This window comes from Sminthopsis crassicaudata, chromosome 4, assembly GCF_048593235.1.
Source record: "Sminthopsis crassicaudata isolate SCR6 chromosome 4, ASM4859323v1, whole genome shotgun sequence".
In the NCBI taxonomy this organism is placed as follows: domain Eukaryota; kingdom Metazoa; phylum Chordata; class Mammalia; order Dasyuromorphia; family Dasyuridae; genus Sminthopsis; species Sminthopsis crassicaudata.
In genome coordinates, this window is record NC_133620.1 from 266,473,635 (window position 1) to 266,498,445 (window position 24,811).

Sequence of the window (24,811 nt, forward strand, 5' to 3'; positions counted from 1 at the left end):
ATTTAACAAATTTTCAAACACATCTCTTCAAATTTCTATTCAAGAATTTACATAGACCCCAATTGCTTATTATATCATAGCTAAATCTTGAAAGTCTTGACCTTTAAAATCCTAAATAACCTTCCATTATTTGAAGCCCCCATTTTCTCTTAACTTCTTTTTTCTTCATAATAACTTTCCTGTTCTAGATATGTTAGTTTTCAAATAATTTACAATATATGTCACACTCATTTCTTTCTCTTTGCCTTTGCTTCCCCAACCTAGAATTCTGTTTCCTCCTTTTCTTAGCTAATTCTGATACACCACTTCCTTCAAAACTCAGCTAAAGATTAGCACAAACTCGGTTCAAGTAGAAAAACAGTTGGGGATCATGAATGCACAGGATGGGTCTTCTCTCTTTTAAGACTCCAGAGGATTCACTGTTGCACTCAAGATGGGGGAAATCAATAAAAGAATCCTTTTTAATTTAGAAAACATAATTTTATTGAAAATGGTAGAAATTTTTCATTTCCCAATTGTTTCCTCTCACCATTTGTCCTTCTAATGGCAGAGGTGGGGGTGGGGGGAAGTTCCCAGAACAACAGGATTGTTTTATCTAAATCATAGAAAGATATTTTCCCCTTCAGAAAATGGCTTCTCACTGGGTGCCTGTTGTTACTTGGGAGCCATCTCAATCTATTAACAATGGCATCACTTTTATTATTCTGTGATAAAGGGGCACACTAGGCCCTTTTCTAGCAGCTGGGAAATTATGCCACAACAACAACAAAAAAAGTGGCATTCTGCTTCTAAATGCAAAATTTCCTCTGAGATTCTCAATCTGACTGTGATTACGGGATGTGTAATAGTTTGGAGCCCACAGTGCCATTGTCCCCATGTGCCCCTGTGCAATCTGTTCTATGTGCAGCCCTTTGGTCTAGATATTTTTAGATCTATGAACTGTTGAATTTGATTCTAGGCCCAACACACCAGAAACTGAGTAAGTTAGGTTATGCAATGTTGACTTGGTAACAGTGCTAGGAAGTTTACTTGTAAAGAATAGATTTCTGTAGTGCTCACTTTTGGAGCACTGTCAGTTGCAGAGTGAGATAATCTCTTAAATTGTTGTTATGGGCATTTATCATTGATGTCCTTGGAAATGTCTAGTAATGAGGCTCCCACTTCTTTACTCCACAAATAAAAATAAAAACTATTGGAAAACTTTAGGGTGCAGCCTTCTGAGGCTTTTCAAGAAGAAAGACAGTGGGACTGAAGAGCATATATTTCATATAATTTGTGTAGTCATAATCACTCTATGTATACAGATTCCACCAGCAAACCTAATATGGCCGGAACTCATAGTATGAAAGGTTTTGAGGACAGAGCTATAACTAGGACTTTTTGGATCTGGGACAAGTTCTACAAATGATGCTATTAACAAGTGGTGTAATGTATATTTTTAGTTGAAGGTGGGGTAAGTACATTCTTCTATGTTTGGAGGGTATGGTATTAGAGACCCTGTGATATGTGCAGAAGGGTGGGAGAAACTTAACTCATCCCAGTAGTCCTCCATCTGGTACCTTCTTATTATCCTTAATTATTGTTGTTAATTAGTCTGCTTCTTCAATGCTGAACAGTTGGAATTTTGTCAGCACTCTTTTAAGTTTGGCATCCTGGGACAAAGCACTGGTGGTCCCACTATAGTTACAGATCTGTCAGAAGTATCAATAAGGAGCACTTAACTTAGCAGCTCTTCTGTAATATTTTGCCTTTGCCCCATGCCCCTTTTAAATTCACATTTCTATGTGATTTAAATAGATCTGTAAGAAATAATTTCCTTTTGAAATTATACTGTTAGGAGTAAGACAGTAATGGTAACTGAGCTTCTCTTGTTAGATAGCTGAGAATAAGCCTAGAATTTTGAGAGGCACTGAGATGAAGACAAAAAGGACATTTCTCTTTTCTGTACTCATAGGTATATTTTGGTTGCTCCTTTAAGGATAAAAAGGGATAAGAAGAAATGGAAATATTAGAAAGGTAAGTGACTCGAGCTGTCAGAGATTATATCAAGAAAAAAAAAAGAGAGAGAGAGAGAGAGAGAGAATTTGAGCCCAGAATATTTTATTTCCTGAGGTGGTAGTTAATGCTCCTAAGTGAACCTAAGTGAAGAATGGTATCATTACCCAATATAGTTGAAACAGTCTAAGTAAAATCATCCCTTCAAAGAGTTTATGGAATAGCTTAGCTAAAATATATCTATCACTTGCTCACCTGTTTTCCTATTTGGTCTAGATCTCAATTTCATCAGTTTGGGGAACTCTAATTGTAGAAACTTCTTCTAACAAAACATAGTAATTACTGTTCCACATTACAGTCTGAGAGAGTCATTGGGGGTCCTGAGAAAAAGATGCAAAGTGAATCTGTACCAGAGGCATAACATGAAATTAGACATTCCTGCTATCTATTCACTGTCTACTGTCTTGGATAAGTGGCTTATAATCCAGGTGCTCAATTCAAAGGGACTTCAAGAATTCAACTGATCCAGTATCCTGCCTTCAAACAGAAAAAAAACCTTAAGATCATCACCTCATAATTAAAGTAGCATGGAGCCAGAAAGATTATGTAATCTCTCTAAGGTTACACTTCTAGAGACAGTCATTGTCAGATATAGTCTTTCTGTTACATCAGATTATCACTACATGGTCATTGAAGATAACATCACAAAATGCCTAAAGCTTGAATCATTGCATCATACTTCTCCATATCAGAAAAGAAATCTTTACAAAATAAATCCACATAAATCCTCAGCATTTTTATACATTACCAACACAATCCAAGAGCAAGAGATACAAAGAGAAATTCCATTCAAAATAACTGTCAATAGTATAAAATATTTGGGAATATATCTACCAAAGGAAAGTCAGGAATTATATGAGCAAAATTATGAAACACTTGCCACAAAAATAAAGTCAGATTTAAATAATTAGAAAGAGATTGAGTGCTCTTGGATAGGCCGAGGGAATATAATTAAGATGACAGTACTCCCTAAACTAATCTATTTATTTAGTGCTATACCAATCAGACTCCCAAGAAACTATTTTAATGACCTAGAAAAAATAACAACAGAATTCATATGGAACAACAAAAGGTCGAGAATTTCAAGGGAAGTAATAAAAAAAATTAAATGAAGGTGGTCTAGCTGTACCTGATCTAGAACTATATTATAAAGCAACAGTCACCAAAACAATTTGGTATTGGCTAAGAAATAGACTAGTTAATCAGTGGCATAGGTTAGGTTCACAGGGCAAGATAGTGAATAAAAATAGCAATCTAGTGTTTGACTAACCCAAAGATCCCAACTTTTGGGATAAGAATTAATTATTTGACAAAAACTGCTGGGAAAACTGGAATTTAGTATGGCAGAAATTAGATATGCATCCATATTTAACACCACATACTAAGATAAGATCAAAATGGGTCCAAGATTTAGGCATAAAGAACGAGATCATAAATAAATTAGAGGAACATAGGATAGTTTACCTCTCAGACTTGTGGAGGAGGAAGGAATTTGTTTCCAAAGGAGAACTAGAGATCATTATTGATCAAAAAATAGAAAATTTTCATTACATCAAATTAAAAAGCTTTTGTACTAACAAAACTAATGCAAACAAGATTAGAAGGGAAGTAACAAATTGGGAAAACATTTTTACAGTTAAAGGTTCTGATAAAGGCCTTATCTCCAAAATATACAGAGAATTGACTTTAATTTATAAGAAATCAAGCCATTCTCCAATTGATAAATGGTCAAAGGATATGAACAGACAATTTTCAGATGATGAAATCAAAACTATTTCCACTCATATGAAAGAGTGTTCCAAATCACTATTGGTCAGAGAAATGCATATTAACACAACTCTGAGATACCACTACACACCTGTCAGATTGGCTAAAATAACAGGAACAAATAATGATGAATGTTGGAGGGGCTGTGGGAAAACTGGGACACTGATGAATTGTTGGTGGAGTTGTGAAAGAATCCAACCATTCTGGAGAGCAATCTGCAATTATGCCCAAAATGTTATCAAAATGTGCATACCCTTTGACCCAACAGTGCTACTACTGGGCTTATATCCCAAGGAAATACTAAAGAAGGGAAAGGGACCTGTATGTGCCAAAATGTTTGTGGCAGCCCTTTTTGTAGTGGCTAGAAACTGGAAAATGAATGGATGTCCATCAATTGGAGAATGGTTGGGTAAATTATGGTATATGAATGTTATGGAATATTAATGTTCTGTAAGAAATGACCAACAGGAGGAATACAGAGAGGATTGGAGAGACTTACATCAACTGATGCTGAGTGAAACGAGCAGAACTAGGGGATCATTATACATGTCAACAATGATACTGTATGAGGATGTATTCTGATGGAAGTGGATATCTTCAACATAGAGAAGAGCTAATCCAATTCCAATTGATCAATGATGGATAGAATCAGCTACATCCAGAAAAGGAACACTGGGAAATGAGTGTAAACTGTGAGCAATTTTTTTTGTTTGTTTTTCTTCCCAGATTATTTTTACATTCTGAATACAATTCTTCCTTTGCAACAACAACAACAAAATTCGGTTCTGCACATATATATTGTACTTAGGATATACTATAAGATATTTAATATGTATGGGAATGCCTGCCATCTAGGGGAGGGGGTGGAGGGAAGGAGGGGAAAATTCGGAAGAGAAGGGAGTACAAGGGATAATGTTGTAAAAAAAAAAGTTCCCTATGCATATGTACTGTCAAAAAAATGTTATACTTATAAAATTAATTTTAAAAAAAGAAAAAAAAAAGAAAACGAATCTTATTGTTCAAATGAAACACAGGAGAGGGTTAAAAAAAAGTTTCCTCAAGATACATTCCAAGGCAGCTTTACATTATTACTAATTGTTATTGTTGTTGTAATATTGTTATTTATGTAATATGTTTTATTACTTCACATGATAGAAGAATGCGGCTTTATAAGTTGTATTTTTAAACACTGGTCTATTTTAGATAGAGAGATCTGAATTTAAGTTCTGTGACTGATACATACTAATTAACTGTGTATCCCTAGATAAATCATGAGTCAAGGAGAGGAGATTACTCACAGTATTGTAGGTAACTCTCTTACATCATAAATTGCAGAAAAGTAGCTGGCTTCTATTGATATAGGGAATTTTTCTCATTTGGGTATTTTCTATACAATAAAATTACATGTCTAGTCTCTATCCCCTATCTTATTTTTATTGAGAAAATATTATTTTTATGTTACATTTGTTTCACTTCCTTTCTCCTAGTCATCAAAACTGGTAACAAGAATTAGAAAATAAAATGAAAAAAAGAGGTTCAGCACAATTAAATAATATATTACCCATGTCAAATAACATATACAGTATTTCACATCTACAGTCCTCTACCTTTTTAGTAAAGAAAGGCAAATTTTATCAACTGTTTGCCAAAGCCAAGCATATTTATTATAATTTAATTGTATAACATTCTCTTTTAGTTATTTATTATTACTATAATTATTTTAATCATGCTGTGCATGTGTCAATGTGCATGTTGTTTTCTTTTCTTTTATTAATAGATTTCCTTTTATTTTCCCAATATATTCAGAGATAGTTTTTAACATTCATCTTTGCAAAACCTTGTGTTCCAGTTTTTCTCCTTCTTTCCCTCCACCACCTCCTCCCTTGGAAAGAAAAGTACAATTGATTTAAACCATATTCATCATGCTGAGCAATAAAAATTAAATCAAAAGAGGAAAAGCAATAAAAAACAAGCAAATAAACAATAACAACAATAAAAGTGAAAATGCTATAATTTCATCCATATTCATTCTCCATAGTTTTCTCTCTGGATGCAGATGACTCTTTCAATCACAATTCTTCTAGAATTGCTTTGAATCATCTCATTGTTGAAAAGAGCCAAGTTTATCATAGTTGTTCATCATATAATGTTGTTGCCGAGTACATGTTCTCTTCATTCTACTCATTTCACTTAGCATCAGATCATATAAATCTTTCCAGGCAATATGCATGTTACTTTCCTAGTTATGTTTATTTGTAGGAGAATATTTTGTTAAAAATAGGTTGGCAGGCTCTGAGTTTTTCCCTTTAGAAAAGGGAATCTTTAGAAAATTTTAGAAAAATCTTCCTTTTGAAGAATCCAAATCACTTCATTTTTCAATTCTTTATCTTTTTAGCATATAATCTTGTTAGTTTGGTGTAAAAGATGTTCTCATTGCCATTTTCAAATGTAAATGGATGCATATACTTTTTATTTTAAAATTTAATAACTTTTTTAAAAAAGATTTTGAATTCCAAATTTTTCTCACTCTCTCCTTCCTAAAACAAAAAACAATTTGATGTTGATTATCTATGTGCAATCATGCAAGCCAATTTTCCATATTACTTATGTTGTGAAAGAAGAAACAGAATAAAAGGAGAAAAGTATGAAAAAATAAAGAAAGTGAGAATAGAATGCTTTGATCTGCATTAGAACCCCCATAAGCCTTTCTCTGTATATGGATAGAATGTTGCATCCTTAGTCTTTTGGAATTGTCTTAGATAACTGTATTTGTTGAGGAGGACTCAGTCAATTGTAGTTGATCATTATACAATTTTGCTGTTACTGATGAGAACTAGATAAAGGGTACCTAATTGAAATTAGGTTTAATTGTGGTCTAGTGGCAGGTACAGGGTACAGGGAGTCAAACAGAGCTCTCCAGCAACCCCTTTGGATTCAGCGCAAGGATACAGAGTTAAATGAGGTCTAGTAGCAGCGCAAGACTCATCTGAAAAGGCATTTACAGACCCGAAAACCTAGATTGATAAAAGAGGTTATTATAAGGTTTGGAAGTAAGGTTAAAAGGTGTTAGGTAAAGAGAGAAGGACACCAGAGCCAGGGTTGATTCCAGTGGGCAGAAATCCTTGACATGGCAGATGTAAGGATGCCATGTTTGGGACCTCTGCAAAGAGAAGCCTCCAGTTTGGCTCTTTTTATAATAGGGGGCTTTGAACAATCTGAAGGGGCTCATGGGTGGAGTCCCAACCTGGCTTCTGGCTTGAGTTTCAGCCAGAGTTAGAATTTGAATAGACTTCAATGGGTTTTGGGATTGAGCAAGATAAGGATGAAACAGTTTGTGCTTGGAGTGGAGTTCCTTCCCTGAGGCAGAGTCCAAGGAGGTTTTAAGAGTTTTGGGGTTTCCTCATCATAACTGTACAATATTCTCCTGATTCTTCCCACTTTACTCAATCAACATCAATTCATGTAAATTTAAGAAAGACCTGGACTTGAAATCAAGAAAATTTGTGTTCAAACCTCCTATCTGACACTTTTACTTGAACTTTCAGAGTTTTAGTTAACTCCCTAAGATTTATCAGTTAAATATATCAATGTAGGAGGTTACCTTACATTTGGTATATGGAAGGAAAGTCACCTTTGTTTCTGTTCCTCTCATATAGATACTTTGACCTTGAGCAGAGGACAAGATGACAATATTTTCATGATGACTGTCCTAATTCTTGAGCCAATTAAACTTCAATGACTGGTGGATGACTTGATCATGAATAATCCATTTTCCAACTCCTCTTCCCTCATCATCACTTCATTTTTTACTAATAGAAAAAACAAAACAAACAAACAAACAAAACAAATCTATAGGTATCTTCTTTTTTTTTTTTTAAGGACAATAATAAACTTTTCTTGAATTCAAATCAACTCAGAAAGCAATAATTAATACAAGAATTAAAATTTAAGAATACTTCAAAAGACCAAACTGCATCATTTGATGATTTCCTCCACCCTAAGCTATAGGCAAAAAAATTGAAATAAGATGAACATTTTTACTTCAAAATAAAATTATAATATCTACTGCAATAATTTGTATTTAAAGTACATTTGCACAGGCAGGAAATTTTCTAGTAAAATATCTTTTAAAATATGTGCTGTGTTGGACCTTATCATTCTAGTGTTACTTCTTACATGCCAAGCATTATCCTAGGGATTTGAAGCTATGAAAGCAACCTTCACAGTCTGCCTGCTAAAGTTCAATCTATAACTGTATTGTAACATTTTTTTCTATAGTAATTTAATAATGTTAAAATTGGTCCTGAAGCAAACTTCTGCTAATTTGACAGTAGCCTTGATTCTATATTCCTAGAGGGAGGCAAGATGGACAAGGCTAAAAGCAGCTTTTTCATTTACACTCCTTATCCCATCACTCCAACACAAAGGATAACTTTGTAGCTTTGTGAATTTTAGGTCCACCAATTGACCTGTTCCAATGTCAAAGGAAGATTGTTTGTCTGCTTAGCAAAATTTTTCCCATTGGGGATGTAAAGGGAAAAAGCAAATCTTTTTTTTTTTTTTCTTAATAGAACTATGATAGTGGAACAGGTGTTAAATACTGTAAAGTTCTGATTCAACTTAAATGCCAATTAAATTTGAAACCATAGAGAATTGGAATTTATTTTCTACTTGGAAGTTTCATCATTATTTTACTTTATTTCCTTTTGAAAAGTATTTTTACAAGCAATCATTTCCATACATTAACAAAAAGAGTACTATTTCTTACAAAAGAGACACAATATACTGGCAGTATGGATATGAAATTGCTCATCACAATCACACACAAGAAGATATGACTTACTATGAATTGTTAATGCTATCATTACTGGCTGGCTTAATGCTGATTAATGACTCAGCTGACAGGTTACTGAGGTCTCTAAAGTATTAGAAAATCAGATCTTATATTGAGAGCTAGGATGAAACCTAAGAGGCCCAACCCCCTCATTTAAAGATGAGGAAACCAAAACTCTTAGAGACTGTGACTTTCACAGGGTTAAATAGCTAGTAAGTATGAAAGGCAAGATTTGAACTATACAACTGTCTCCAGTCTTGCTTGAACATGAGATGAAGGCTAATGATAGGAGAAGATTAAGATGGGTCAAGACCTGGAAAGTTTCAGCTCCTTCCTTTTCCAGAAGAGTGAGAAAATAGAAAGGATTGACTTGAAGGTCAACTTGACCCTTCACAGCAACATTCATCTTTTGAAATGGGACAGATTCTTTTCCTCCAACTTCTTGCAGCTGATTCAACAGAAGGTACCAGGTATTGGTCTCAGAATGCAGAAGGTATTCAACTCCTCCAGAAATTCCAGTTTTCTGGAACAAGAGATATTCCTAAATCCTTCGTCTAATTTTGTTTTGCCCCTCTCCAGTTGGATAAGTAACAAGGATGGAGGGAATTTTCACTTAAGGTCTGGACAACACTAAATGTGGGTCATGACTTGGAGTGTCATAATCCTTTCTCAGCATTTAAAAAATAAAGTCTTTGAGGGCAAATGCTTCCTGTGAATTACCTACTAGGATTAGTACAGTACCTTGCTCATGATAGGCCCTCAAGGATATATTTTGAACAGAATTTGCTGAACCCTAATTTGTACTGGAGACCTTTAGTTCCCATTTACTGAAGAGTTTCTTTGATGTAAAGTGCTGAATTGTCATGAATAAGCAAAATTGTTTCTATCAATTCTATCAATTTCTATCAAGAACCATGCAAATAAAAACAAATATGCCTTTATAGCCACAAACCTTTTAATCCAACTGGAAAAGAAAGAATGATGAATCTGGAATCAGAAGATATAGATTTGGATTCTAATTTTGTCATTTACTTAATGTATGACCTTGAGCAGGTCAGCAAGCCATTGCCTTCATAGATATTAGTATTTAAATGCTAAAAACAGGGAATGAACATGCTTACTTTTGATGATGTCTAGCCCCAAAATGAATGTTCCTTCCATCCTCATCCAATTAGAGAAGAAAAAAAAAGCAAATAAATAAACAAAACCATCCCCCCAAACAAACAAAAACAAAACAAACAAACGAAAAAACCGAACAAATTAGCCAAGGAATTGTTAGTGTTTTTTTGCTACACTGTCAGTTTTCTCACCTGTAAAATAAATGGATTTGGTTAATTTCCATTTATGGTTGTAGAAAACATAATTTTCAAGTTGGAAGGAATTTAAAGATAATCAAGTTCAATCTTCTCACTTTATAAATGAGGAAACTGAAGCCCAGGATAGGTTAATAGGCTGGCCAAAGTCACCTAATGAGCACGTAGCAGAATGGTTTTCATATCTATGTCCTCTAACTTCAAATCCAGTAAAACTAGAATTCTATGATCCTAAGAACTAGGATCAGAGTCTTCAAATAGCATCCTAGGATAATCTGTGTTTAAAAAGTTTCCAAGGTCATTCACAAACAATATAGGGGAAAAACAACGGATCTGAAAACAGAAGGGTTGGGTTCAATTTTTAATTTTGATATTTCTTACATGTGTGTTTTTAGGCAAGTCATGGTATGCTAATTTTTTTATTTGTAAAATGAAAGAGTAAACTAGATGATTTCTAAAGTCTTATTTTTGGAGAAGTCATTTGCTGGGGCTATACTGGATGACTCTGAAGTCCTTTAAGCCCTAAAGCTATTCTTCTACAATTTTAGAAGCCATCTAGGTTAATATTCTCATTTTACAGATGAGGCATCAATTTTTCTCTCTGGATCTCAGTTTCCTTTTCTCTAAAATAAGGGGATTGGTCTAGCTAGCTTTTAAGATCCTATTCAGCTCTTGACTAGATTCAGTGATTATTCATTTTATTCATTCTATTGCTAGTTCTATAAATGAATCCATTCTCCAAAGTTCTGGGCATCTTAAGCAAGAAGTCAAATATTCTAACTTTTGCAGATCACAACCACTGGAGAATCTCTTGGGGCATTCAGGTAGTAGATATCAGAAAGTGTATTCTGATATTCGAAGCTGTCTCCCAGAAGGGTAAATAAGAATGATTCTAAAATCCTGGAAATAGGACAATCCCTTGGCAGTATCTCCTGAAAAAGAATTATTTCTTGGCATAGGGAAGGAGGGTAAAAAAAAAAAAAATTCCTGCAATTATCCAATGCCAGACAACTTCTCGAATCCAGCTCACCTAAGCTATTTTTTTTTTTTTTCCACTACATGAGCAAAATGAATGCTGCCAGCAGTCAGAGCGCTAATGGTCTTTTTTTCCACATTGTTTCCCATCCTCCCTTCCTCCCTCCCCTGAACCCGAAGCAAGGGACTGCAGAGACTTCAGGAGCCTCTTCATGCTCTCACTTCACAGGCTGGAAGGTGACAGCTTCGCCTGGGACTAATGCAGGCCGACATAATTGAATGTGGCCTGGAGCAAAGCAGCTGCCGGCAGCCACTCTTGATTGTAGCTGTCATCAGGTAGAGAGCTCACTGCAGTGAAACCCATTCCAGTGGAATGCCATTCCCTCATTCAGTGCCATGGTGATAGCTTATTTACCCTTAGACTGAGACCATCATTTTGTAGTTAATCATTGTCACGATTACACTGTTGAGCCAGTGCCGACTCTGGGCCCTTGAGTTATCAATAATCTTTCCAGTGATTTCCCTCTCTCTCTTTCTTTCTCTTTCTCTGTCTCTCTCTCTCTCTCTCCTTTTCTGAAATTAAAATCACATTCCAGTGTTCTTTTTATCTATGAAGATTTGTTCCATTCAAAAAAAAATCTGTCTCTTCATTTTATTAAAACATTCAACTAAATAAAGGTAGTTTCAATCCATATATGCTTAAATGTCTCAGAAAAAAATACAGGAAAATAATCTCACATGTTAAACTTTAAAATGACTTTCAAAGGATTAAGTTATCCTCGACCTTTCCTTCAGCAAATATCAGAGTTCATTAAAATTCTGATAATAATAATAATGTTCCATAATACATAAATTACACTTAATAGTTGGGTTAAACTCTACAAAGTTTGTCTTAACTATCTAATTAAATAAACAAGTTCAATCATCAATCCATTGCCATTTGGATTTTTTATAGGCAGAAGTGCTTTTTTTTTTTTTTTTTTAAAGGAAATTTATTTTACATGAAAATTGCAGAGTTCGTGTTGACTTCCAAAAATAAGAAAACGTAAATTAGTCAGGAAAAACTTATTCAGTACCATTTGGGCAATATCAGTAATAATAGACAACATTTGCATAGTGATTTAAGATTAGCAGAAGAATTTTCAAGTTTCTTTTCCTTTATATTTGAAGTGGACTTCACCCTGTTCTTTTTACTAACTTTTTAAAACCTATGAATAGTTAAGTATTTTGCATACTTTTTTTTGTTATAATGAATAATCTTAGATAGTTTTCATAACATTCAATTATTGATTCTTACTTCTCATATATTTATGTCAGTGGATAACTAGTATCTTGTTGAATAGAAAGATGCATTAAGTAAGTAAAGCAAAGAAAAAATGTAATAGGGCAAGATAAAAGATGTATGATAGAAAAACAGAAAGATGTTTTCTTGAGCTCCACTGCCCTCAATCAATGGGTCATCACATATATCTTTTCAAAAACAAAACAAGCTGATGTTTCTAGAAAAATAAATCAAGACAATCAAAGTAAACTATAATCTCTGGTCACTTGGATTTACTGAAGGACATAATTGTACAAGAGTATAAATGATAGGAATTATGTTTTCAGGCTTGGCTATGGAGCTGAATTGTACATAGGTAAACAGCTCAACATGACTGTTCATCTCCAAATGTTTGTGTTTATATAACCAAAGTAAGCGAATTATTTTAAACCTAAGAACTCTAATTATGGAAAGTCAATCTGGATTATTTAGGACAATAAATCTACTTTAAGATAAGGATTATCCAGAATGCCTTTTTTTGGGAGAAGGGGGAAAGAACAAGGCTTGAAGTTATCTTAAGGCTGTGATTTTATCATTATGAGGAACATTCCATGTGAAAACTTCTACAATGTACATTAACAACTCTACAATTTGGAGTTTCAGGGAGTTTTCTTAGTACTCACAAATTAAGTGTCTTATCTGTTCACAAAGTCAGTTTGTGTCAAAATCAAGACTTGAAATCTGTTCTTCAGTCTCTATTCATTGTACCACACTGCCTCTCATTGACTGTCCATACTAACTGAATTTTTTATGATGTCACACTTTTCTTTCTAGATAAGCATGCATGATATAGATGACATAGCATTGACTTGGAGTTGGGAGATTCTGGGTATGGATACTGGGGCAAGTCACTTAATCTGTGATTCTTAATTTCTCCATCTGTAAAATAAATATCCTAATGCTGGAAATACCTATTTGACAGGATTGTTGGAAGAAAAGTGCTTTGAAAACTTTAAAGTGCTCATATATGAACTATTATTATTTTTTAATTTAGCTTTTATTTCTTTGACTTCTAACATCCTATTTTAATTTCCTTAAGACACACTGTCTAGTATTAAATAGATAAGAAGAATAGGTGGGACTCAAATGACCAAATCCATAGAGTATTTGATATTATAAAAATCAGAAGAAAAAGAATACCTGGATTCAAATACATTAAAATAGAAGCTCCTGCATTTATAGTTGTTGTTTTTTTTAATGGAAACACAATTGGTTATTGATTAACTTTGATCATAATGTTGGATAAAGTTTCCCCTCCCTTAAATATGATTGATCCTTACCTTTCTTAGAGACACTTAATAGAAGCATAGGGATTTGAGAATACCTACAAAGGTAAAGCAAATTTTTGCAAAACTGATGTTTCTGGTCCTATTATTAAGCTACTTGTCTTGCTTATCTATGTAGTGAATTTCAGATAATTGAAACTCAAAATTCTGGAACTGAGAAGAAAGAGGGAAAAGTACTTCTTTCTTGAATAATTCAGATTAATTTCTAGATGGTATTATCACCATTCTCTCTTCATGAAATTTGTAATATGGTATAGCTGAAACCCCAAGTATTGAGAATATACATATATATATATATATATATATATATATGTCCCTAAAGTATTGGTGAATGTATGAATCAATTTATGGGCCAGAGTGCAAAGCATAGCACTTTCAAGTGAAATTCAGTGTATACCTGAAAGTTTGCAGAACAAGAGTAGAGGTATACAGTGATATCAAACATAGGACCCACTTATAAATTTTACAGAAGATAGATAAAATCAAGATATAGTGAAATCCTATCCAATTACTCCATTAGCTTGATAGTCACCAAAGGGAGAACCTTACAAAAATTCACTAATCCCTTGCTTTTAAACTTATAAGGAGAGCAAGAGAGAGGAAGGTTGAAATGGCATTGTTGTTTACAATGGTTAAATTTTATGAATAGCTGTTCATGTGTACTATCCAGATCATTGTGCAAAATGATAATGACCTCTCAGGATCCCTGTTTCCTCATCTATAAAATGAGGGAGGAAGGACTTTTTATGTGTCATTGATGCTTTGAAAGTATATGGGCCTTTTTGCAGAATATTTTTTTTTAAAGTTATAATTTAAGGAAATGCTAAATTTAAATTGACTTTAATAATATATATATGCATATATCTCATAATAATTCATGTACTTTATATTAAAATCCTCTGGATTAAAAAATCTATAAGATCCTTTCCACTTCTAAATCAGTTATCTTCTAATGATCTGGTCCTTTCATTTCCCCCTAGATAAATATAAAACCAAATCTTTTTGTAAATACTTATGGTGACATATCAATTATTTTCACATGCATATACACAAAATAATATGATGTTTGAATAGAAATCAGAACCAAAGGAAAGGATGCACATTAAGAAATCAGCTAACAAAAGATTAATAATGATAGTAGTAAGGGATAAAAAGAGAAAATATTGTCTTAGTGGATATAGGCTAGTCTTGGGGTCAGCAAGACCTAAATTCAAGTTCCATCTTTGACAATAGGCAAAACATTTATCTTTCAGTATTTCAAGTGACTCTCCAAAGGTGCAATTTGCAGTTGCAGAAGGAAGAAGCTAGAACATTAAGAATTCTCTACATAGAAGGAAATTCTAAGTTTGGTTAAAAAAAAAAAAAAGATGATTGCAATTAGTATTTGATTGGGGACTATTCTAGGGCTTGTTTATAAGGACAACACTAGATATAATGATACCACATTTCAGATCAAATCACTTTATGGTCTATTTATTCAGTGTATTAAGTGTCCCAAAATTCTTGGGACAGTTTTACGTTTTAATAACTTCAAACTGTCCTAAGACTTTTGGGACACCCTGTAGGTGAATAACAACTGAATGTATCAAACAAAATGCCAATCAAAATAGTTTGGTGAGAGTTCTTTCATAATCCATATGGCAATAATCCTAGTTTAGAATATGGAACATTTTCTCCCTTACTTATTGTTTTGGCTAGAGGTGAACAGGAAAGAGTTACTTTTGATTAATAAATTAATTTTCATTTTACCTTCTCAGGTTAGTTCAGCTAATAGATTACTCTTTCCTTCCCTCCCTCCCTCCCTCCCTCCCTCCCTCCCTCCCTCCCTCCCTCCCTCCCTCCCTCCCTCCCTCCCTTCCTTCCTTCCTTCCTTCCTTCCTTCCTTCCTTCCTTCCTTCCTTCCTTCCTTCCTTCCTTCCTTCCTTCCTTCCTTCCTTCCTTCCTTCCTTCCTTCCTTCCTTCCTTCCTTCCTTCCTTCCTTCCTTCCTTCCCTTTCTTTCCATTTTCTCCCCTTTCCCAACTTGTCACTGAAATAAAGTTGGCTCTTGCTCCAGGGATCCTTCTGCAAAGTACAATGCCCTGGGCTATGGGAGACGCAGCCCTCAATAACCGATATGAAAGGTCCTTAATTAAGCACTTAGCATTTCAAGGCAGTCAGCGCAGCTCGCCCCCAGCCGGAGCTGGCAGGCCGTCACCGCCTATCGGCCACCTAGACTCCTAACGTGAGTTGAGTGGAGTCTTTTGTACTGGAGGCGAGCCGCCCGAAGGCACAGGCTGATCTGGTGACCCTCCCCGAGCCACCTTCTCTGCCGGAAGGGACGGGATATCGGATGTGACAACATGGCAGTCCAGCCCGAGGAAAGGATTCCCTAACTCTCTCTCCTCCTACTCGGTTCACCCCACCCCTCCCAAGTCCTTCTTAAGAGCAGGGTTGGAGGAGAAAGTTAGAATGACGGTGCCATATTCTTGGCTCAGGAGATCCGCCGGAATATCCCGCTCCCCAAGAATGAATAATGATGAATGTATTATGAGGCAACTGGGGATGGGGGGTGCAAAAAATACCTTCTGAGACGGGGGGGGGGGAAGTACATCAATTATTTTGCAATTATACAGGGCCTCGGAAAAGTTAACAAGGAGAGAAAACCGTTCTCTCTGTCTGGCAGCGCGTGCTCTCTCTCTTTCGCTCTCCCACCCACTGTCTATAATCCTCTGGCCATGAGAAGCCAGAATCAACATAAATGTTTGGGAGGTGGGGAGAAGTTTATCTTTATATTAAGGAGTTGGGAGACTTGGTAGCATTAAAACGGAAAGGGTTAATGGAATGAGCTATAGATTAAATTGTAAAGCAATCAAAGAAAACCAAACAGTTTATAGCAGACAAACCATCTTCTGGTGTTTGGGTCTGTGTCAAGCCATGGATGTGGAAAATTAAAGCCATACTGAGAAGGGAAATGAACCATATCTAATACATCCCCAGCAATAAAATGTTTTCACTAGGACTGTAAAATTGTGGCTTACATTAGGAAAAAGAAAATCAAACTATATGTCAATTCCACATCATGGGACATGAAGTGTCCACAAAAATTTATATTACTATTTAGAAGTGTTTCATTCTGGTGTTTTATAGTGATTGGATGCGCCCTCCTCAGTATCTTTTGACTGGTATGAAAATGATTTGAACTACTTTTTTAGCATTTATTTTACATCTATTACCTGTTCTATTACTTTTTATTATTTTATTGTGCTTGTGTAGAGGGTTTTGCACAGTTTCCATTATAATGTAACATTAAGTCAATTTATTTGTGTATTACATGCTGTATAATTGCACCTTTTTCTAGGACAATTTGGGTTTCATTATCTAACAAATCAGCACTGTTACATTTCTAAAAGCTCTTGTTTGAAATCAAGTGCATTTTCAAAGTGGGACTATGGAGGTCAAGTTTGCACCAGAAAGAGTATGAGATTTCTGACTAATGCTGCAACCATTTGTATGTTAGGTGAAGGTCATATTGGAAAGAGAGAAATACTCCTTTCTTTGAGAAAATATTTAATTACTTGGTATTGTACTGGGTGGAGATCGATAGTGATCAATACTGCAAGAAAAGAAATATTGTAGAACAAAGGATTCTGACATGGAGCAGATAAGAGCAAGAGATAGATCACACGTGAACAGACTAGGATGGGAGAAAACGTCAAATGTAACAGCATTTGGTTTATTATTATTTCAGATTTTAAGATAGCATTTGGCTGCTTAATTTACAAGTGCCATAAATTGTATAACTACCCAGCAAGATGAAATGTGCATCTGTTTTTGCAAAGCTATTTTCGTAAACTGATCTAAGCTGAAGAGGTGGAATAAATGAGTGCAACATTCTTATAGGTGAACTGAGAAGCTCTTTAAAAAAAAAAAAAGGCAATAACTAAGAAATTGATTAAGATAACAAACCATTAACAGAATGTAGAACTATATTTAAAACTTATAATTATATTTTATATCCAATAAGTTAAGAAGTACAGGCAATGAGTGTTGTTAGAATAATTGTGGCCTATTTGCTTCTTAACTATTTAATGCTTTACTGATATCTTTCAAACTAACTTTTCACATGGACAAATCAGCTTTCGAAATGGATTGTAAGTTCTTTGAGGGAAAGAATCTTTTCCTCCTATTTATATTTCCCAAAACACTAGCTAAGCACTTAATAACAACTAAAAAAAAAAAAAAAAAAAAAAAAAGAACTTATTTGTTAAGAAGGTCTTGTGCTATGGATACAGCTTCAAAGCCTGACTCTATTACTTGTATTCTCTTGGGGAAAAGTCCTTTATCTTTGGTGGGACTCTGTTTTTCCACCGTTGCAAAATGAGGAAGGATGGAATAGAAAATCTCAAGTCATTTTCAGCTATTGATCTATGACCTAAGTAGAAAAAAAAAAGATTTTTAAAAATTATTTTTATCTAAGAGAAGGCAATTAGATTCTAGTATTTTTGTTTAAGATACTAAAGGGTCGCTAGTATTTGTGCAATAAATTAAAATTGTTTTCAGTTGAGATTTGCACTTCATTCTTTTTTGATGAAGTTAGAGTGAGATAGGCATGATTCATGACTAGCTGATCTTGGAGTCAAAAAGGGTCTCTGGCACCTCCTCTGGCTGTATGAACATGGCCAAATTGCTTATGCTTTCAATGGCCCAAGATATTCTTTGAAAATATAAGTTGCACACAAGGTTCTGATGTTTATTAGTAGGGGAGTCTTAGTTCTTATCCAAACTCAACCCCAAAAGCCAGAGCCAAGTGGAATTATATAAATAGGATTAGTCATTTTTCCCCTTAGGCAATTGGGGTTAAGTGACTTGCCCAGGTTCACACAGCTAGAACGTGTTAAGTGTCTGAGCCCCAATTTAAACTCAGGTCCTCCTGACTTCAGGGCCAGTGTTCTATCCACTATGACATCGAACTGCCCTAGATATAGTACTTTTTAAGGAATTCATTGTAGAAGAGTGAAATAACTTATTCTATCTGAGGTAAAGACATTTGCATTTCCCTAAAATTTTTCTAGCATATTTTCAAGGAAATAACAAGCATTTATTAACTACCTCTATGTACCAAGTTCTACACAAATGTCTCATTTGATCCTCACAACAATCTTGGAAGCAGGTACTATTATTATCTTTATTTTACAATTGAGAAAACTGAGATAGAAAGAAATGCAATGACTATCCCACTTAGCCACTGACCTTAGATGTAAACTTAAGTTTTCCTGACTCCAAGTCTAATGCTCTATCCCCTGCATTACCCAGTTGCCTCAAAGAGATGTATGTTATTATTCTCTCTATTAACACAGAGGACAATTCCTCTATAATTCACTGGTTAGACTTCAAGCACTGATGTAGTTGAAAAGTTCATTCCTATATATTAAACCTTTCCAAAGTTGCCTTGGACTATGGATATCACACAAAATATGCTTAATTTCTTAAACTCCACCATCATAGCCTCTGAGAATTGACAGTGTATAAACATATGCATAAACACATACACATACATGTTATTTTATTTTTATAAGAAAAAGATGATTTTTAGAGGTTCTTTACCTCAGTGACTGTAGGAACATGTGAATGAAAGATATAATTGATTTGGATATTTTAACAGGAAAAATAAAATCCAAATCTTGTGAATAATACTATCCCTTCAACCCTAAGGCTATTGTACCAAGTTATCTTCTCAAATGATGTCTCTCAGTAGCATTTGTAAGAAGTGCTGCCTTGTTGTTCTCACACACAGCAGCTGTTTAGTGTGGTGAAGAAGAAGAAGAAGAAGAAGAAGAAGAAGAAGAAGAAGAAGAAGAAGAAGAAGAAGAAGAAGAAGAAGAAGAAGAAGAAGAAGAAGAAGAAGAAGAAGAAGAAGAAGAAGAAGAAGAAGAAGAAAAGAAGAAGAAGAAGAAGAAGAACTCAAAAAAACAACCCATAGATGAATGCTAAAATGATAAAAGAAACTTTTAAGAAACAAGTCCTCAATTTTGTACAAAATCGAGGACTTATTTCTTAAAAGTTTCTTTTTCCCCTGCTTCCTCATTTCCCTTTTCATAATTTCAGCAGGGGTTCTAATGGTCCTCATTCTCTTCTTTTTATGTGACACAGTATAACAATTTTCTCTGAGCAAAATTCGTCAGTTAATAAATATTTATTAAATATCTATTATGTGCAGGTACTATGCTAAGAAAAATCAGGGTATAAAAATGAAAAGAAAAGACAATCTCTATCCACAAAGAGCTTACAATCTAATGGAAGAAGACCACACAGAAAAGAAAGCTGAGAAGTACTGGAGGGAAGGTGTCTCTTAACAACCACATGGTGAAAGAACAAGGAAATCCAAAATGATCTCAGCAGAAAAAGTCAAAGAAGTTCAAAATGAGTGTAGCCAATCAATAAATATCTATTAAAGTGGCCCCTATGTGCCAGGAACTCTGTTAAGTACTGGGACTACTGAAAGAGGCAAAGAATGGTTGTGAAATTTTTTCCCCACCTTTGTTCAGCATTATGTGGTAGATACGATCCAAAGCTGAGTAGTAGAGGTAAGTAGAAAACCTGGAAGTATCAATGGATAGTAAGGAGTAATCCCACTCCCCAGGTTCAACCCACATATTCAGAAGAATGAGTGAAGGTACAGTCATTACTACAAAAAATGATGAGGGAGTCTGTCAAAAGTTGGGAATCAGATTTCCATAATAACTAGTAGATGGAAGGAGTGAGAGAGGAAAAGATTTAGGGGGTTTATTGTGTTTAGATGACTTAGAGGATTTCAGAATCATTGGGATGTGTAGAGCATGACTTGAGAAAGTTAATCATGGAGTGAAATTGAGTGGAAGGTGACGTTTTATTTCTCAAAGGAGGTTGGAGATCAGGCTGGAGACAAATATAGTATGAAATGGGGGGCATATAGTCAGATGGTCAGATGGGAGACCCCACTTTACTACTCCTTTTCCCTCAAAAGGTTAAAGATTTAGTCAGGAAAGAGCAAAGCAAGAAATGGAAGTTGGACCTTTACAGCAAGAGAAGGAAGTTCCATTCCCACTGACTTTCTTCTTCTTCCCTTAAGGGACAGATGAAGCAAGAGACAGAATGTCTGAAGTTAAAGGGAAGTTTGCTCCTCTTTGTAACTAAAGTTTTCCACATCCCAGTTGAAAGATTAGACTGACAAAAGGAAATGAGATTTTCCTTGGGCTGGCACAGATGGAAGATGACTACTTTGAGATAGATGGGGCAGGTGCAGTCAAGTAGGAAATGAAGAGATACATGTGTCCTATTACCCCTTTTAAAATAGGGTTTGAGGAGTTCATGCTTCCACTCTCCAATCAGAATGTCAGATGATTTCTACTGGAAAAAAAATTATGTCCCTGTTCTAGATGTGAAGAAGGTGAAGTCAAGATAGCTGAAAATATAAAGTTGTTTTTCCTTACTAGATTCTAAGGAGCATGAGTTTAGATTTTCATTAAGAATAGAGAGGGAGGATGAGTCTTCCTGTTTATTATCTCCACCTCAACCACATTTCTTCAACTGGGCTTATCTGGATGAAGGAAAAAATAGCTCACCACTTACAGAAGCCCAAGAAATTGTAGCTCAATTAGTACATCAAGGCAGATTTTTGTCAAACTGTACAAACTCAGTAAAAAAAAAAAGAAATGTTTGTACTTGGGTCATGAAGAATGAATTATCATATGCTCAACTTAACCTTTAAAATACAAAATTTGTGGTGGATTCAGTTTACTACTTGCTTCATGGAGCAAGGGGGAATAAGTTGTAGCTAAATCGAGGAGGATTTTACCTGGGACATGAAATATGGAAAGAAGAAATGGGTTCTGGTCACTTCTACTTTAACTAAATATTTTGGATGACTAGTTGTTAAGATTGTTTTGTTTTGTTGCATAAGAATGTAGTTACTATCAGTCTTGAAATTTTATCAACTATTTCTCTGTCTCCTGTCTCATCTTTCTCTCTTTCTAATTCTCTCTCTCTGTCTCTGTCTCTCTATGTCTCTCTCTGCCTTTGGAGGGTGAAAATTATATAAAAATTGTTAATATTCTGTATCATCTGATTCTTTTCCACTCACAATGAGTTTTATTCTATATTCTTATAGGTTTTTTTTTTGTTCAGTTACAAAACATTAAAACCCCATGTACAAAATAAACGCAATACAAATTATTAATGTTATATAACATTATATAAATTTATATACTTCAATTGACAAAAATATATAAAGGTTATTTCCAAACAATCGCTGTAGTTTAAACATGCAACAAAATGAAACAAAACAAAACAATATGCAATTTTTTTCTCTTTCTAAATTTTTCTGTAAAACTCTAACAAATCAGCCAGTCAAAGGCCACAAAAGCAGCAAGTTTGAAGATTCCACATAGAAGCTAAAGCTGGAAGGGGCATTAGAATTCAAAACTCTTTATCTGCTTCCCTTGCTTATTAAACAAAGCTAAAACACCTTTTCTTATAACTCAAAACCCTCCAGAAAGTGGCAGAACTCTAGTTTTATCTCAATAGGACAAGTGTTCAAAGAGACTCAAAGGAAGAAGACAGTGTGAACCATTAGAAAGAAAAACAGATTTGGAATTAAAGTGTCAATATTCAAATCCTAAAACTTTGCCAATTACTAGCAGTTGGTTTTGCAATTATTTTCTTTAGGCTTCATTTGTAAAAAGGGGCAGCTGAACTAGATGAGCTTCAAGGTGCCTTCTTGCTCTATCCTATAATATATAATTTCCTTTCAGAAACTTCATATCTCAGTCTAATAAAACTAGGTAGATTGAGAAACAGTATGGGATAATAGTAAATAGAGTGTTGGGATTGAAGTTAAGAAGACCTGGATTAAAATCTGGCTAAATTTTTTTTTTACTATCTTTATAACCTGATCAAAGTATTTACAATCTTTGAGCCTCAGTTTTCTCCTCTGCAAAATGGGAAAATTGGAAATTCCATTTCTGAATCAGGTTATCCCCTGATCATGTTCTGTACTTTAATATTTTCCCATATGCCAAGAATAACAGAATCTTTGAGCTTGCAGAGACATGAGATATCTTCTTATCCAATGCACAATTGAAGTGGAATTCCCTTTATAACATTCCTGAAACTGGTCATCTAACTTCTAATTGAAATCTCCCAATGTTTAGAAAGGTTTCTTTATGTGGAACTGAAATTTATCTCACTACATTGATTTTTATTCTTCTGTCTCGGGCCACTCAGCACAAATTTAATCCTTCGTCCATATAATAGTTCATCTAATATTTGAAGACACTCATCATACGCTATTCTTCTCTACCCTTGCCCCACAATAATGGCAAGAAAGAAACTTTGAAAATGAGGAATAGGGAGAATTGAAGAGTTTTTTCTTCTCCAGGTCAAACTCTCCTATGACATGATTTCCTGAATATAATCCATTATTATTATTGCATTCTCTTTCTTTTATCTGTTGGGTTTACTTCCTCTGCTATAAATCCCAACCCAAATTACATCTCCTTTTCAATGAACTTCCAGTCATCTTGAACCTCCTCTATACACATCTCATAGCAAACTGGCACTTCTCCACATAATTGGTAACCTGTACTGAGATTTTTTTCTGGAATGGATTTTATAGAAGAACCTCCTTCACTTACAGCCCAGATGACATTCTTTTACCAGAAAAAAATCACCGTTCCTTAATATATAACTATATTGTAATTGTGAAGAGTATGGTTTTAGAACGGTAAGAAGATTGACCTTGTTAAAGAATTATTATAGAGAGATCATTATCCAGTATAACTCAAATGGTGGCACTTACAGATTCACTAAATGAAAAAAAAAGTTATTCTCTTCTGGTGGAATATTCCTCTCATTTTTTAAAAGAGTGCAAGTATCATAGCAGAAACTTATAAGTGATGCAAGAACATGTATCTTTCAGTTCCCATGGATACAGGGATAATTGATTTTAAATGGTGGAAAAGTAAGTCTGGTCCAGTGTAGAATGCAGCTGGTACCTCCTTACTCTAACATTCTTTTAGCTAGAAAGGATAAGGAGATAGAAGTAGGTCATCAGAACAGTTATGGGGAAGGGATTTACTTTTAGTAGTTAAGGGTGCTTTATTAGAATATTTTGCTTTACAAAGGACAGCCCAGACTTTGCCATTCACTAGGTTTTCTCCTAAAAAAAATTGTCTCTCCCTAGTTATTCAGGAGAAAACTTTTTATCAAGTAAAAGAACAATATGGGGCAGATAGGTGTCAGAATGGTTAAAGAACTGGGCCTGGAGTTAGAAAGACATTAATTCAAATCTAGACTCAGATACTTATTAACTGTGTGACTCTGTCATAGTCATTTAATCTCTCTGTGCTTCAGTGTCCTTATCTGTAAAATGGGGATAATAATAGAACCTACTCCCCAGGTTTGTGAGGATCAAATAAGATGTTAATTGTAAAACACTCAGTACAATGCCTGGAATTAAGTGCTATATAATTGCTAGATAACAATCATAAGAGCTAGCATTTATATAGCTCCTAGTATAAATTTAGGGATTATACTAAATGCTTTACAATTATTATTTCATTTGATCCTCATAACAGCCCTTTGACTTATATGTATTATTATTTTCACTTTACTATTGAAGAAACTAAGGCTGAGGTTAAATGTCTTGCCTAAATTTGTACATCCAGTTAGTATCTAAGGCTGAATCTGAACTCAGGGCTTGTGATTCTAGGCCTCTATCCATTGTGCTGCCTAACTGCTTAAATCTATTCATTTATCAGGTCTTATCATCTATGCACTTTAATTCAATAAATGTTTTTTTCTTATTAACAAATAGATCTATGTTCTCAACACTATGGATATTTCCACCCCAATTTAGACAATAATTTTCTCAGCAAGTACTTACTAAGTGCCTACTTTGTACTGGGCATAGTGCTAGGGACCAACTATATAGAAAAAGAAAGAAAGAAAGAAAGAAAGAAAGGAAGGAAGGAAGGAAGGAAGGAAGGAAGGAAGGAAGGAAGGAAGGAAGGAAGGAAGGAAGGAAGGAAGGAAAGAATAAAAGAAGGAAGGAAGAAAAAAGAAAGAAAGAAAAAAGAAAGACAAGAAAGAAAGCAAGAAAGAGAAACGAAGGAAGGAAGGAAGGAAGAAAAGGAAAGAAAAAATTTAAAAAGTCTTTTCCTTTAAAAAAAAATCACAGCTTTGGTACTCTTCCCCCATCCTACGCATCTTTTTTTTTTTTCCTTTTTTCTGTGAGTCTTAAAA